We start from the raw sequence: 14,351 nt of genomic DNA on the forward strand, positions 1-14,351 counted from the left end.
CGTAGTAATATACATCACACCAGCCATATGGGGGGATAACATATACCTGCATGAATGATTTCTGCCCTCGGGGGTTTGGCTGAGGTGGGAAGAAGGATATCACGGAATGATGCCATGAAAATAGACATACATGAAATGCCTTAAACTCATTTTCAAGTAGACTAATTTCTCAAGGAGTCTTTAAAAAAAGATTTTATTTATTTATTTGAGAAAGGGACACACAGAGAAAGAAAGTGCATGAGCCAGGGGGGTGTAGGGGCAGAGGGAGAAACAGGCTTCCCGCTGAACAGGGAGCCCAACGTGGGACTCCATCCCAGGACTTCGGGATCATGACCTGAACCGAAGGCAGATGTTCCAACGACGGAGCCGCCAGGCGCCCCTCAAAGGTCCTCGAATGAAGATGGAGGGCCGTGGGTGTTCCAGTACTCAGGTCCTTAGATGAAGAGCTACTCATTCCACCTGTTAGAAAGGTGTGTGGGATTCTGTGACCTCCTATTTCCACTGATAACCTTTCAAGGGCCAAAGACAGAAATTGAGGCCCATACAAGCAGGAAGAGAGATGAGAGAGCCGGGGCTGTCTGGGGCTCCCTACAGGAGGGGAGGGAGTTGTAGGCTTCACCATCCACACCATCTCTGGACTGGCTTGTGGGCTCCTGATGGAGCAGGAAGAGGTGAAGCTGGGTAGGGGACTGCCTCGGGCAAAGCATCCCTGTTGTGCTGGTTCTATTCTGTCTGCAGGGGCACTCACAGAGGAGGGCACTCCAGGAAAGGGAGAGCAAGAGGAGCCAGAGAAACTGCTGGAGGGCCCAACTGAGGAGGAAGGAGGCCTGAAACTGAGGAATGCAGACATCTGGCCCAAGGAGGAGCCGGTGTGGCGAGGGGATGGCTCCCAACTGCAGGCCAGCCCAGGCCAGGTGCCCTCCTGGCTTCTGTGGCACCACAGGCAGCTGAGCTGGCTTTCTGAGACCCATGGAGGGCGCCTTGTACAGGATAGGCATTCGAGGAATCACGTGTGTCACCTGACTGTGGGTACCCTAGTTTCTTGGGGCACTTCCATCTTCCATGGGAGTCCACACCCTCGTCAGCAGTGGGAACCCCCATGTTTGGCAGCTCATGAGCAGGTACAAGTGAGCAGGTAAGCAGTTCAGCAAACGCAGAGTGCATCTGTAGGGATGACAGACACAAAGACAAAGTGTCTCCTTATTTTTGTGGAAGAGGCGCTCAGTGTGCATTAGTAAAGGAGAGGCATCGTCTCTGTGCATGTGTTGATCTGGCACCGTTTGAGCGGCTGGGGGCCTGAGGACGGGGGTGGCCACTCCACCTGCTCCAGGAGGTTTCCAGCCACCAGAGTGAGGGCTGTGCACTGATTTATGGGAGTGTCCTCGAGCCGAGGCTGGAGAGCCTTATTCGGCATTGACTCACGGGTCTACTGGAGTCCCGGATGAGACTCCGGGAAGGCAAGTAGAGCTCCTGGAGCTTGTGAACACAGGGGTCCCTCTCCCCAGCCCAGGGCCACCAGGCTGCAGGAGACAGCAGAGGATGGGAGCTGCCAGGCTGAACTCACTGCTGCATTGGCCTTGCTGCACCCTCCCGGGTTCCAACCCCGCGTGAGGCCACCAGCTGCTAGGTGGGAGCCTCTACCTCATGAGTACTTGCAAACCCTCACACAGGTCACTACCCACACCTGTGCGGCTCTGCACCAGGCACTGACAGGGTGGCAGGACCAACAGTGCCTGTCCCTGGACGCAGCAAGCCACCAAATGAGTACCACATCCCACCCCGGATCCAACAAGAAGCCACTGATTCCAAGACCCACACTCCAGCCCTGGAGGTGCAGCTGGCAGGCCGACTCTGCCCAAAGCCCAGGTCCCCATGAAGACAACCTGACAGCTCTAATGCTCCGTGGGCAGTCCATGTCCCTTCACAGGGGCTAGCCTGCCACCCTGAAGGCCAGACCTACATCTGGCATCCACACGTCTACAATCACAGGACATGGGCAATTGAGGGGTTGTATAATGTCACATACTCACCACAATGGCATCACACAGAATACTTTCACTGCCGTAAAAATCTCCTGTGCTCCACCTGTTCATCCCTCCCCCCAACCCAATTCCTAGCTATAACTCATCTTTTTACTGTCTCCATAGTTTTGTCTTTTCATAGAGTTGGAATCATACAGTAGGCAGCCTTTTCAGATTGGCCTCTTTCACTGAGTGATATGCATTAAGTTTCCTCCATGTTTTTTCCATGGCTGGATAGCTCACTTCTTTTTAATGCTGGATAACAATCCGTGTCTGGATGCACCACAGTTTATTTATCCAGTCACCTACCAAAGGACATATTGGTTGCTTCCAACTTTCAGCAATTATGAATAAAGTCACTATGAATATCTATGTGAAGGTTTTTGTGTGGATGTGAGTTTTCAAATCCTTTGAGTGAATATCGAGGATCATAATTGCTGGATTTCATGGTTAGAGGATGTTTAGTTTTGTAAGAAACCACCAACCATCTTCCAAAGTGGTTGCACCATTTTGCATCCCCACCAGCAGTAGATGAGAGCTTCTGTGGCTTCACATCCTCACCAGCATTGTCAGTGTTCTGGATTTTGGCCATTCTGATAGGTGCACGGTGGGTTCTCATTGTGGCTTTAATTTGCATTTCCCTGAGGACATGTGATGTTGAACATTTTTTCCTGTGTTTACTTGCCATCTGTATATCTTCTTTGGTGAGAAGTCTGTTCAGAGATTTTGCTTATATTTCAATTGGGTTGTTCATTTCATTATTGGTGAGTTTTCAAAGTTCTCTATACTTTTGGATAACAAGTCTTTTAACAGATGTGCTAAATCTTGAAAACATTTGAAAATATTTTCTCCCAGGCTTGCTTCTAATTCTCCTAACATTGCCTTTCACAGCAGAAGTTTTTCATTTTCATGAGCTGCAGCTTATCAATTTTTTTTTAATGGATTGTGTCTTTGGTGTTGAATCTAGACACTCTTCTCTTATGTTCTAGGAGTTTTATGCATTTTACAGTTAGGATTGTAGTCCATTTTGAGTTAATTTTTAGGTAGGGATGTAAGGCTTGTGTCTAGATTAATTTTTTTGCATGTAGATATATAGCCTCATTTGTTGAAACGATTATCTTTGCTCCATCATACTGTCTTTGCTCTTTCCTCAAAGATCAGATGATTTTATGAAGGTCTATCTCTGGACACTGTTCCATTCTGTTCCATTTATCTATTTACTTATTCCATTGCCAACACCACACTGTCTTTTTTCCCCCCACACTGTCTTGATTATAGCAGCTTTATAGTAATTTCTTGAAGTTGGGTAGTGTCAGTTCTCTTATACGGTTCTTCTCCTCCAGTGTTGTGTTGGCTCTTCTGGGTCTTTTGCCTCTCCATCTGGACTTTAGAATCAGTTTGTCAGTATCCACAAAATAACATGCTGGGATTTTAACTAGATCGTATTGAATCTATAGATCAAGTTGGGGAGAAATGACATCGACAATATTGAGTCTCCTTATCCATGAACATGAGCTATCTCTCCATCTAGTTAGTTCTACTTTTGTCTTCCATCAAAGTAGCTTTCCTCATATAAATCTTGTACATATTTTGTTAGATTTATATCTAAATATTTCATTTTGGAGGGATGCTAATGTAAATGGGAATATGCTTTTAATTTCAAATTCCATTTGTTTTCAATATTTTCCTTGACCTCAGCAGGAAAGATTTGAGTTTCTCACAATTAAGTGGTATTATTAGCTGTAGATTTTTTGTAGATTTCCTAGATCAGTGTGAGGAAATGCTCCTATATTCCTGATGTGTTGAGAATTTTTATTATGAATGAGCTTTAGATTCTGTCAGATGCTTTCTCTGCATCTATTGATATGATCACATGATTTTTCTTCTTTAACCCATTGATATGATGGATTGTGCTAATTGATTTTCAAATGTTGAGACTGCATCACTGAGATAAATCCACCTGGTTGTGGGTGTATAATTGTATGCATTGTTGGATTTGATTTACTAATATTATTCTGAGGATTTTTTTGTACCAGTGTTTATGAAAAATTGGTCTGTATTTTTTCTTGTAATGTCTTTGTCTGATTTTGATGATCATCTCTTTATTTTTAAAATGACCTGTCTCCTAAAAAAAGTCCAAATAAAAATGTGTATCATTTCTACTTTTTGTTTTTTTAAAAGAGCACTCAAAATATGCTACTCTTTTAAACAACAAAACAACATTTGAAAATCTCTTTTAGTCTACCATCCAGTACTAACTTAAAATAGTTATTCACATTCACAATAAAACCAATCGAAGCCAAGGATGAATTATAATGTCTTATCAACAACAATATCTTCCATCCAAAAAGCATTTCATAGTTTTGCACATATATTGTCTCATTTTATTCTCACAAGTGGGCTGGTATTGCTGTGATTTCCCCTTTAGATCAGGAACATCCCATGACTTCAGGGATGAATGCTTTCCTTGTGGTGAAATGAAGTTGAGTGTTCTAGCTCCTAACCCAGGTCTTTCTGCCAAAAATACAAACTTTCCCTTATGGACCTTTTATTTACCTCCCTTAATGCTAGTTTTTCCCAATGTATTCACTGAAGGCTTCCAACTGGAAGCTCAGGCCCAATCCAGCCAACAAAGCAAGAGGTATAGCTTTATTTTTTAAAGACTTTATTTATTTATTTATTTATTTATTTATTTATTTATTTAAGACAGAGAGAGAGAGACAGAGACTTAGGAAGAGGGAGAAGCAGGCTCCATGCAGGGAGCCTGATGTGGGACTCGATCCCAGGACCAGGATCACACCCTGAGCTAAAGGCAGACGCTCAACAACTGAGCCACCCAGGCATCGCAAGAGGAATAACTTCTTTTGCTCACCCTTTCCCACCTACCTAGTCAACACCAATCTATTAATTGTAGAAAATTCCCAGACACTAGCTGGGGTGGCCCGGCCAGGAACACTACGTATGCATGTTTCTCTCCTCGTTCTATCCATTTCATTCCAACACAGTGGCCTCAGGCTTCTGTGTAACCAGAAATGACACACTCCCTGCTCTTAACCATGACATAAGACCTAAAATTAAAGCCCAAGAATTTGTGTGCCTGGACATCTGGCAATACACGGAGGGCCTCAAATGGCCTAACTGTGTGTTCCCCTCCCCATTCTGCTCCCATGGACACAGTCCTCTTCCAAACAATGCTCCTCAGGCACCAAACACAGTGCCTCTTCATTCCCCAGGATTGGGATTCACGTCCCTGGAAGCTCACAGAATTATTCAAACAAGCCAATCATATCCCTCCCTCGGGAATCACCCTTCTGATACCACAGAGCTCCTCCCACAGCCCCAGCTGGCTCACTGTTCTTCTGCATGCAATCAAGGCTACTTTAACTCTTTACACATTCCATCCCATTCTGCCCCATTGCTTATAAATGTACAAGTTATTTAGAGTAACATGGGTACCAAACATTAACTACCCAGATGAGTGTAGGATATTTCTCATCCCAGTGCCATTGGATCACTAGGAAGTCCTCCACTTTGGGGCATTACCTCTCACAAACTATCTCAGTGCCTTCAGTTTTTATTTTAACGTCTTAATGTTTTCAGAAACTATTTTGCGGTGATTTTAAATTTTGCATTATTTGTAACAGGAGACACTTGTATATTGATATTGTCCCCATTCCCTTGTATATTGATATTGTCCCCATTCCTTTGATGGAAGAACTGAGGGCATGTCAAAATCTAAATTGAGATTAAAATTCCAAAGTTTTAGATCCCATGATTCTGCCCTGGTCATCACACTTTGCATACCTGGATTTCCTTCCAGAAAGAGCTGGCTGACAGGTAGCCATCTGGGATCTTCAGCTGAAGGAATCTATCCATATCCCATACTTGGTGCTGTGAAATGTAAGCCAATCTATATACCAGCTATTATGACAGGAAGCAAAATTAAAACTTCTGTGGTGTGTCCTATATTCTTATCCAGATAACACATCACTTGCCATTCTTGGAGGAGATTGAGTTTAACTCAGGAGGTGACGGGAGAGACTGAACATCAGGGTCATTCAAGGACATTTGTTCCCAGACAGATGAAGCCTTCCTTGCCTTAAAAGAGGATGAAAGCTAATAGTGAAAAAAATAGTTCTATTGATGTTTTATCTTGAAAACAAGTGAAACCTAACTATATAAATAAAGTCATTTTAATTTATTTTACACAATATATAAGTTATAATTACAAGTTATGTAATAATCCTTAGACTCAACAATAAATGCTTCTGGTGTTACTGGATTTTTTTCTTTTCTGGAACAATTTTCCCAAGAAGATAGAGCAGGATCAGGTGTCTTTCAACTTTCCACACTATCCTGCAAAGAGTTGTTTTTGTAAAACTGATGGAGGCCTGCCTCATCCCTCCTTAATCACTGGATGTGTCTTGGTGCTACTGTGCCCTATTCCTTAGTGAAGACTTTTCTGTAATTCGTGTTGCAGTAAGAGGTGTATCAGTGGCCATGAAAACATCTGTGACAGGTCTTGGATGTCACTGCCATTGACTTATGAGATCCCAGATTGCCTTCAAGGTTCCCCATCCTCTCTGACACTGACTTATGCAGAGCTCCGGCCTCGATCCTCACACAGGTGCGGCCTCTTCTCCCCTGGACAGCTGTACCTGGGGTACAGACCCTGTGCCCAGCCACCATCAGGTGTTGCAAAGCCCCTACAGGTGCACCAGGCTCAGAGCAACAACCCTGAAAGTTGTTCTGGCTTGAATTATGTCCCCCCAAAAGCTGTTGAAGTCCTGGCTCCAGTCCCTGTGAATGGACCTTACTTGGAAGTAGTTCCTGCACGTGATCCACTTAAGGTGAGGTCATTAGGGTGGACTCTGACCCAGTGAGACTGTGTCCTCACCACAAGGGGAGATTTGGACATGTGGACAGAGACAGACATGTCGGGGGAAGACCACGTGAAGATGAAGCCAGAGATGGGAGTGGGGCGCCCACAAGCCAAAGAGCACTGTAGACTGGAGGAGGCCCTGGGACATCCTCTCCCTCCTGGCCTTGGAATGAACCAGCTCTGCAGACACCTTGACCTTGGGCTTCCAGCTCCAGAGCCATGAGCCAGGAGATTCTTGCAGTTTGAGCTGCTGTCTGTGGTGCTTTGTGACAGCCACCCCAGGAAACGCCTGCACAAGTGGAGGCCAGTGGCTGGGCTCTCAGTCCCCGGGGATCATTGGGTCTCTGCAGAGGGAGGGGTGCGCTGTCTTGTCCCCCTTGGGTTGGCAGTACCCAGGACCCCACTGAGCAACAAGCCACCGAAGAGACAAACAAGAGTCATAGAGGCAAGGAAAGGGTGGTTGTTTCAGAGAATGGAGAGAGGAGGGTCCCCTGGAGCTTGTGGCCAAGCAGAAAGCCAGGGAAGGGCCAAGAAGTCTCCTGAGTGGGGGTCCCCAGGGACACAGGGAAATGGACACTGGTTCCTCTCAACAGCTTGTTAGAGGCAGGGCCAGTCTGCAAGGCATCACTTCGGCCTGCTGTGAATCTGCCTTTGCTCAGGCTCCCCTGGTCAGACCTAGGAGCAGTGGGCCTCTGTGCTACATCAGCTTGAACCTGGGTGACCAATTACAGGCAGGCCTACACTTAAACATTCTCGAGCCAGGTGGCCATTTCAGCTACTCCTCCAACCCCGCCAAGGAGAAAGAACATTCTCCTGGCTTCTTTGCTGGTGTTTAGAAACCATAGATGTCACAAACCACCTGCCCCGTCCTCCCCGAGAGGCAGGGAGCCAAGGAATGTGAGGGCACACGGGCACAGTGCTTGTTCAGAAATCCGTCTGCACCTGCAAGAGAACAACAGATTTTTCTTCTGGCATTTTCACATAGACATTCTTCAAGACACACAGAGCAACGAGCCCAGCCAGTCCTTCTGGACGCTTCCACCTGCCTGCTTATGCAGGTCTGCCACAAAGTAAAACTCCAGTTGAGTGTTTTCTCGTAGTTTCTTTACCCCCAAGGCTTCATTTATACAAATATCAACATGACATTTAAAAAGTCTCCATCTCGCATCATTCCCAGTGAGTTCTGTGCTGTTCAAATCTGGGTGCATGTTTGTAGAGGGTTCCTGTGACAATATACAAGGCCCTCGCAGAGCCTGAGCGTTTTTTCGGGGCTTTGGAATGAATCCTTCTATAGGATCCATTTTAAACCATAAGCCTGGTTTCGCAGCGCAAGCCAACATCTGGAACAACGGAAGACGATTGGATAACATTGTGAAATATAAAATATGAAACTTATTAACTTTTTCCTGTGTTAAAAATATTCTTAAATAATGGAAGCAATCTGATAGCACATTGAAAAAAAAAAACTTAACTGCTCAGAAAATCCAGAAAGAAGAAGAATTCAGTCATTTTAGGGTTTATTTCATTTCTTTTTGCTTGAGTTGCACTTTTTCCAATTTTAGAACATCATTACCTTTGCAAAAATGGATTTTGCTTTAAAAGCATTCTCACACATTTGCCTTTTTGTAGGTACTAACATCACATTGAGGCACAAAAACAACAAGCCACATACATCACTGAGGTAATGAACAAAACAATCCAGCGGTGAGAGGGTTCCTTATCATCCTGGTCCTGCTCAGATGCAACTGCACAGAGGGAGGGCAGGGTTTTGCAGTCTTCTGATGGTCTACATGTGTGAGCGCCACGTGCATGTGCAAAGTAGCTCTCACTTAAATTGCTCCAGCAGCCAAGGAGCACAAGGAAATCTTAACCAGGGCTATGACACTCCCCAAGGGTCCATTTGACCCTCGTGGGGGTGAGGGGGCTAAAAAGTGGGCAGCAAGAAGCAAATGACCTGAACAGATCCGCCTTGGGATTGGCCACCTCGCCTCTCCTTCTACTACCTGAAACCCGAGCGCCAGCCATAAATATCCTCAAGTCAAGTTCAAAGTATAAAACATCTCAGCAATGTTGCCTGCACACAGTTTTCCCCCCAAGAAAGATACTCTCTCCTAGAAAGTATGGAAAGACAAAGAGGCAAAGTGACACACACACAAATGGGCTGCAAACATGCGTTCTTTAATTAAACTATAAGAGATTGAATAAATCTTTAGCACAGAAACACAGAAAGCCTGTCTCTTCAGCAAACACAGTGAATCAGCAAATAGTTTTTTCTAGCCTTCAAGTTTAGTAAAATCGATCCTCTTGCTCTAGCTAAAGCATATCTTTGGCTTCCTAACGTTGCAAAAGCCTTAGCGAATTTATGAGGCAATATTCCAGCCATTGGAAGGCCAACGCCTCCCTGACGTCTGACATCTCAGAGAGCCAAGTGAGAAGCCCATGCAAACGTGTCGCTCTGAGTAGCAGAAAATATCAAGATCACAGACCCAGTGCTGGCTGGGGGCCAGACACCCTGCAGATCCTGTTAGGAGGCTGCCCCTCAATAGCTTCCCCCACTCCCGACGGGACCCTTGCCAAATAGGTACGAAGGTGTCCATTTCATGGATGCAGAAATGGAGGCTCAGGGAAGCAGAATAATTTTCCTAAGATAACAGAGAAAGGAAGAGGCACTGATAAAATTCTAGCCCAAGTCTCTCTACATTCTGCTACGCCCGTAACAGTCTTCTCTAAAATGGTGAGTAACGACATATTAATGACAAACTGCTTTTTCATTATTTGAGAAATAAATTGCTACAATTATTTCCACCTTTAAGAAAGAATTAAGGACAACAGACACAAATGCCTGCTCATCTTGGCCTGGCTCACACGGAACGGCAGGTGGGCTGGCTGGACGCGCCCAGAGGTGGGTCATGACGGTTGCATTATTGAGGTCACCCACACGGGCGCTTCGCAGAGATTGTGCCACACGTTTTAGCACTGGTCGTTATAAGTGTCCATTCACGTTCAGACAGCGAGTGTGAGTCGTTTTCTCATTTTGCGAAGGAAGAAACTGCAGTTCAGACACGTTAAATGCTTCACCTGAGATCACGCGGTTGGAATCTGAGCCTCATTCACCGAATGCGAGATTCCACAATCTTGAAAGAGAATTAACCTCCAGGAGGCATCTCCTCAGTTATTCCCATTCTGAAAGGTTACTCATAAATTCCCGTTTCCTAAAAGATTTTTGGAAAATATTCTGGGGAAGGTATTCATGCGGTGCATTAGCTCCATAAAGTAATGATTTTTCCCTGGTTATTTACCACTTACAACGGAAGCGTTCATATGAGCGACGGCCTCAGCTGGGGGCACGAGGCAGGTGGCGCTCTGGGGGCGCTCCGCCGCTGTCACCCCTGGGTGGGCTTCCCACTGACATACCAGGATGACTGACCTGCTCCTGCCAAATAAAGTGGGTTCGGGTAAGACTCCAGTTGCACCCCTCACACCAGCTGACTGAGGCGCGTGTGCCCGGCCGGGTGCGGAGCGAGGCGGCATCGCTTCTGGTTGCGCCTACCAGGTCCGGGGGCCTTCCTGACTCTGCAGCACCCGGTTTCGGGTTGGCGCTGCCCATCTCTCCCCGTGGGACTGGATCGGAACCAGATGCTCCGCAGAGCTTGGCTCTGGGGGCGGGCGCCGGCTTTTCCAGGTGGCGGGTGGGAGCGGGTGCCCAACGGGGGAATGATGAGCACACAGCGGGCCGTGGGTGAGGGCCACAACGTCTCCGTCTGCTCGGACGGCCAGACACCCCGGGGTGGGCCGCCTGAGAAATGGACTCGACTTCTCACAGCGCCGGAGGCTGCAAGTCCAAGATAGGATGCTGCGGATCTGGTTTCTGCCCAAGCGTCTCCCCTCTGCCTGAAGACACCACCTTCCCGCTGTGCCCTCGCCTGCAGCGCGAGTAGCGCAGGAAAGAGCCGGCTCTGGTATGACCTCCTCGTCCTAGGGGACGTCAGTCTGGCTGGGTTGCAGCCCCACCCCAAACCGCAAGATCGGGTGGATCACCTCCCACCTCCAAACACAGTCCCGCTGCAGGGCGGGGCTTTAGCGCAGGGCTTTGGGGAGACACAGACATTCAGGCCCAGGCACCGAGAACTCCCACTGCCCCAAACTCGGTGTGTGGGAAGCAGGCCACAGACGTCAGGCGGGCTCTGGCCCCGGGAAGGGCAGGGGCAGGGGCAGGGAAGGTAGGTTCCCAAACCAGGCCTCTTCCAGAAAGACTCCACCCCAAAGGGGCAGAGGCTATCCCCATAGGCTGCTGGGGGATGGGGGGCCGTGGTCTTCCAGGGTTTGTCCCTGCAGATCCCACTGTGGCCCTGTTCAGACTGACCAAGCCCTCCCCCGCCAGCGAGACTTGGGGCCCCCCACCAGCGCATCAGCCAGGACTGCACACGGTCACGGTCCCACGAGCCCAGAATTCCTCCAGGGACACAGAAGGGAACCAGACTGACACGCCCATGTGTCATTCTATCCCAGACAGAGGTGATGCCGGTCCGCAAGGGGCCACCCCTTCTCCATGATGCTCACACTTGCCATCCACTGTCCTACCCAGCAGGTGTCTGGGAAGGTGGTAGGAGTGAGCGTCGTGTAGTCTGGAAGGGAAAGTCCAGGGACAGTTGGAGCAGAGCCCAGCCCTTTGTTCACTGGACGCTCTTCCTCCCCAAGCCCCGGCCCCACAACCACCAAGACAGAGGGGACCCCGGGCCGCCCTCCCTGCACGCCTGCCCCAGGCCGGGGAGAGCAGTTACGGTGACCAACGTGGAAGGACAGTGCAGAGGTGTCAAAACACCATCTGTCACACACACACACACAAACGTGACTGAGGACGTAGCTCGCTTTCCCACTCGACTCCGCCATGGGTTCTGAGCGCGGTAGCCGATTGTCTGCTCGCCAAGGCCTGGCACCACCGCCCTGGGCTGGGCCTCCCTCCGCCCCGCCCCAGTGCTGCTTGTCCTCTAGGGCAGGACCGGCAGGTGTGGGCATGTGGGACACAAAACACACAGGAGACACAAACACACAAAGAGGGAGCCAAGCATATGTGAGCAACAACTTTATCGGTGAAAATAAATCACCGTCTCCCTGGTCCTCCACTCATTTGAAAGAAACTGTTGTCAGAAGCTACAAGAATTTGAGGGCACGTGGGTGGCTCGGTCAATAAAGCGTGTGACTCTTGATTTCAGCTCAAGTCATGATCTCAGGGTCGCCAGATTGAGCCGCACAGGAGGCTCTTCCCTTGACGGGGAGCCCCTCCCTCGCCATCTGCCCCTCCCTCCTTGTGCTCTCTCTCTTAAATAAATCAATCAATCTTAAAAAAAAAGAATCTATTAGAATTTTTAAATCATCTTTCTTTTCAATTTCACCTCTGACTCTCTAATTCCTTTTTACTTTAAGACAGGCACTTCAAGCACTAACTCAACTAATGGTTATGCAGAGATGACCATTGCTAAGAACCTTCTAGAAATTTCCACACACACATGCACACACACTTCTCAGCAGACCATACTATCAAATCAATGCTAATTGTAAAAAGTGAACAAATTAGCAAATTTCAAGGGTTTAGGGCAGCACTTGGGGCATGGTGGGTGCTTGATAAAAGTCATTGTTGCTGTTACATTGTTAGTTTTATTACTCTTTCATTGTTTACACATCATCAATAATAGGGAAGAGTTACTCATTCCCTTCTGGATCTGTCGCTGACCTGTGTTCATTTTCATCCACTCCTATACTTGAAAACACAGGCAACAGCCACAGCACCGTCTCATACGTTCCCACGTTCTCTCACTTCCTGATTGACTCGGTTAACGACTTCCATGCCCATGACATGTGCCCTGAGCAGCCACAGACTGTGCAGGCCGGGAGGGATGACCCACAGGCCAGGGGAGATGACCCACGGGCCAGCGTGTGCACAAGTGCTGGGGTGTGCACAGGTGTTGGGGTGTGCACAGGTGTTGGGTGCATACAGGTGCCAGTACACACACAGGGGCCTGTACACACACAGGGCCAGTACGCATGCAGGGGCTGGTGTGCACACAAGGGCCAGCGTGCACAGAGGTGCTGGCATGGACGCAGGGGCTGGCATGCACACAGGTGCCAGTATACACAGGTGCCAACGTGCACGCAGGTGCCAGGGTGCACACAGGTGCTGGTGTGTGCACATGTGCCAGCATACACACAGGGGCCAGGTGTGCACACAGGTGCGGGGCCCAGAGAGCATCTGGACTGCTGACAGGTGGGGTTAGGACCCCGGGTGGGGGCTAAGCAGAAGGCAGGACCTGGGGAAGCAGCTGAGTGTTCACTAACCCCAGCAATAGGAGGCAACATGACAACCCAGCCAATGCCACTGCTGCCACCAGCCCCAGACATGCAGCTTGCAGATCAGCTGGTGCAAAGAATCAAAGAGAATCCCTCTGTGGCATCTATCTGTTGTCCTCATGGGACATTTGACAGCAGGTGCTCCCTCCCTCCCTTGTCACAAGAAGACTTGGAGGCCCTGCGGAGGCCTGGCCACGACCAGCGGGCAGACCAGAGCCACAGCCTGGAGGGAGCCTCCGCCTGAGACCAGTACAGGGATAAACAGAGGCTGAATTCATAGTTCGGGATCTTGAGAATGATACTGAGCTATTTCTTGTCATTGGGAAATGAGTTGATACACCAGCTCTGGATCAGGGCAGGATTTGTATGGAAGGATTTTTATGGGAAACAAAACTACTGGGGGTCAGAGGTACTGGGAAGGGACTCTTGACTCAAAGGGTTCCTTTGGGGTGATGGACATAGTCTAAATGGTTAGTGGCATGGTCACAAAACTCTGCAAATAGACAAACCCCACTTTCAGTAGGTGAACTGTAAGGTGTGTGAACTACGTGTCGGTGGCTGACAGAACCAGTGGAGAGCATATGGATTGCGAGAGGCAGTTAGGGTCCACCCCAAAATGCCCCATGTGGAAGCCCAAGGAGAAGACAATCTTTCTTGAGTGATGGCCTGGAAGACCACGTCTCTGGAGCCGCCCCCAGCCCTGATAGAGGGGAGGTCCACCTGCATTTTCAGTCTTACCTAGGGCGCGCTGACCCTGCCTGTCCTGTCCTCATCATGTGAACCAGTACATGCCCTCCTCACTTTTGTAAGCCTTAAGTTAGTTTGAATTGAGTTTCTGTCACTTGTGACCAAAAAATCCCATCAAATGCAGTATTATGATGTCACAAAACTTTTTCCAAAGCCCATTTAGCACAGATTTTGTGGTTTCTCATTTATCTTAATTTCTGACTTCAAAATTTTAGAATACCAAGTTCCCATTAAACAGGGAAACTACCTTCAGAGTTTATTATTTTCCTATATTTGATGATACTATTGTAATTGAGAGCTGTAGTGAAGAATTAAAAAAAACACAAACAATAAAAACATGACATAATAAAGAGGAT

General features: G+C 48.0%; 1 long non-coding RNA gene across 1 annotated transcript; it reads right to left on the minus strand.

Moving 5' to 3' along the window:
• Positions 1–217: 217 nt before the first annotated feature.
• Positions 218–14,060, minus strand: LOC112643464 (uncharacterized). The gene is made up of 3 exons (XR_003125802.2): positions 13,987–14,060; positions 1,020–1,164; positions 218–459 (listed from the first exon to the last, which is right to left on the minus strand). It is a non-coding gene; the product is annotated as an uncharacterized LOC112643464 (long non-coding RNA).
• Between the last annotated feature and the right edge of the window lie 291 nt (positions 14,061–14,351).

The sequence above is a fragment of the Canis lupus genome, chromosome 1 (genome assembly GCF_003254725.2).
Source record: "Canis lupus dingo isolate Sandy chromosome 1, ASM325472v2, whole genome shotgun sequence".
Classification (NCBI taxonomy): domain Eukaryota; kingdom Metazoa; phylum Chordata; class Mammalia; order Carnivora; family Canidae; genus Canis; species Canis lupus.